The sequence below is a fragment of the Anastrepha ludens genome, chromosome X, assembly GCF_028408465.1.
Source record: "Anastrepha ludens isolate Willacy chromosome X, idAnaLude1.1, whole genome shotgun sequence".
In the NCBI taxonomy this organism is placed as follows: Eukaryota; Metazoa; Arthropoda; class Insecta; order Diptera; family Tephritidae; genus Anastrepha; species Anastrepha ludens.
The window spans coordinates 72,808,412-72,811,365 of record NC_071503.1 but is presented as its reverse complement, the minus strand read 5'-3'; positions in this window follow the sequence as shown (position 1 = coordinate 72,811,365).

Genomic DNA, 2,954 nt, shown 5'->3' with positions numbered 1-2,954 from the left:
TCCAAGCCCTCGGTGTCAACGAACGATCCAGTTGATTTATCTGTATCTGCAAAACTTATAAGTAATGAGTTGTCTGATGTTTCAGCCGATGATATCCGTTTTTTTGAATTCAAGTCCCTTTTGGTTACTTTGCATGGTCGTCCTTTTTTCAATTCAGGATTTTCTTTTTCTTCCTTGGACGGCGTAGATGTAAGAATTTTAGATGAACCTTTTCTTAGATTTGAAGAATTACGAGACTTGCCAATTTTAGGAAGAGGGCGAACTTGTTCTGGAGTTTTTTTAGGAGCTGGTATGGGTGAACATTCACAAGGAGTGACCGGTTCAACATCATCAGCAGTGGCATGTTCTACAGTTATGTCTACAAAGTCTGTGTCTTGAAATACTTGCCTGTTAAATGGGTATATCCCGGCTGTTGCAAAACCCTTGCATATGCTCTCAGATACAAATGCCTTTTGAAAAGTACTGTGGTTATACCAGTTTCATCAAGATTATATATTATGTCACCAGGATCGAATGAATATGTACTATACAAAATTTATACATTGTCAAAAAATGCCATTACAGCTGCTTTTGTAAATGACGTAAAACGCGCAAGACTCGTGTTTTCAGGTTTTCTCAAACTTAAATCTTTGTTTCGCTTCATGAAGCCTTGTATCCAATCAATTCCTGCTGTTTTGGTACTTATCCAAGTTACAGGAACTTTTATGTCGTTCACATCGGCATAGTCGTAAACGAACTTCCGCGCAGCGCTGTACGTGAATCCATGTTGAAGGTTAGAACACACCTTGAAGTAGTTAGTTTTTCTCTTATAGTTCCGCACCATGTTGCTACCAACAACCTAAGCGTACAATTTTATATAAGTTTATCTGAGTTAGCTCATGGGTAGGTTGCATTTTCCAGTGGCGCATTTACCCCATGGGGCACATACGCCACTAGTGCATTGACCCGATGGGGCACAACCGACGGCGAAACTGCCCCACCTATAGCCTGGCGAATGTGCCCCAGGTGCAGCCACTCTTACAAAAGTTATTAATATATTTTTTTGCACTCCACAGCACTTTTGCAAAACTAGTTTTAAACTTTATTTAAGGAAATATAGCCGGTATTGCACTTATGAAAAGTTTTTGCCATTTATCAAAATTAACAAAGTTATTGCAAAATATACTTACATCCAAAAGTTTCTACAGCATTGCAAGAAATTGAATAGACGCGACTGTGTACGATCACTTGCAAACTTTAAATATCAAGGTACGTTAAACGAGAGGTGGTCAACTGAAGTACAATATATCGACCATGAATGTTAGATATCACTGATAAATTTAGAGAAAATGGGGGATGGCGAATGTACCCCAGCGGCGAATGTGCCCCCTTCTACCCTACGGAACGCCAAACATGAATCCTATAGGAATTTCTGCAGTAATGTAGAAGAAATGAGGGAAACAGCGAGACTTTTTAAGGACCTTCATCTAGACCGCTCAGTAAGGGTGATGGTTCATACACCATTTCCAAATCGGAAACGTTTAAAGTTCTACTCGAAACCCATTCTCCGGGTAGTAGAACTCTCTCTAAAGTAGAGAGTGGCATGAACAATAACGGTAGCGACGGTGGAACCTCTAGGTACAGCTGGTATATTGCTAGTCGGATAGAGACAAAATAATCGATAAGGTTTTCCTAACGGAATATATATATACGGATGCTTAAGAAAGCCGGAGACAGGCTGATTGAGGCCCTGAAAAGGACCTTCACAGCTTGTCTTGCACTTGGTCATATACCATCCCAATGGTGAGGCGTAAGAGTAATAAATATTCCTAAACCAGCAAAAGATGACTATTCCCTAGCAAAAAGTTTTAGACCAATCAGTTTGACATCGTTCGTGTTGAAAAGTCTAGAACGAGTGGGGGGAAGCATATTCGGGTGGGGGTATTGCCGAGAAGTCCACTAGTAGAAATCAACACGCTTCTTCTTCTTAATTGGCGCGATAACCGCTTACGCGATTTTGGCCGAGATTAACAAAGCGCGCCAGTCGTTTCTCTCTCGTGCTAACCGGCGCCAATTGGACACACCAAGTGAAGCCAAGTCCTTCTCCACCTGATCTTTCCAACGCAGAGGAGGCCTTCATCTTCCTCTGCTACCACCAGCTGGTACCGCATCGAATACTTTCAAAGCCGGAGCGTTTGTATCCATTCGGACGACATCAACACGCTTACCAGAGTAGAAAATCATGTGAATCAGACTTATACGATCTTGTTAGCAAGATTGAAGCCGGGCTGGAAACTGACGAGTACACAATGGGCGTGTTCGTGGACATTGAGGGGACTTTTGATATTACCACTTTCGGCTCGATATGTTCTTCTGCCGAACGACATGGAGTTAATCAAACCATTGTAAAATGGATATATATGCCATGCTCTCTGAGAGGCTGTAAGCCGCTGGTGAGAACAGTGACGAACTAATCACCGTCAGGGCCAAGGGGGCGTCCTTCCTCTGCTGCTGTGGTGCTTGGTCGTAGACTCTCTACTAGCGGAGATGCAGGAACTCGGGTTTCATGTCCAAGCATATGCGGACGGTGTCTGCGAGCTAATACCGGATAAATCTCTAAGGAGGCTTTGCACGAAAGTGCAGAGGATTCTGGACAAAATCGATGACTAGTGCATGCCCTAAATGTTATGCTTGATTTACTCCCCTTGGAACTTAAGATACAACAGGAAGCAATAAAAGCAATGTGTTGACTCCATAAATATGGTTTCTGGCACGAAGACGGAACTTCGGGACACATAGCAATCTTTACGTTGCTATCTGAGCAGTATCCACTATTTTTGGCACCTAAAGACGACCTGATACCCACAGTTTCATTTGGAAGGAAATTTGATGTCAGATTTCCATTGCGTGAGCAATGGAGCAATCCAGAATGCATGCAGGGAGGTTTGACTGACATTTTCTTTACCGATGGGTCC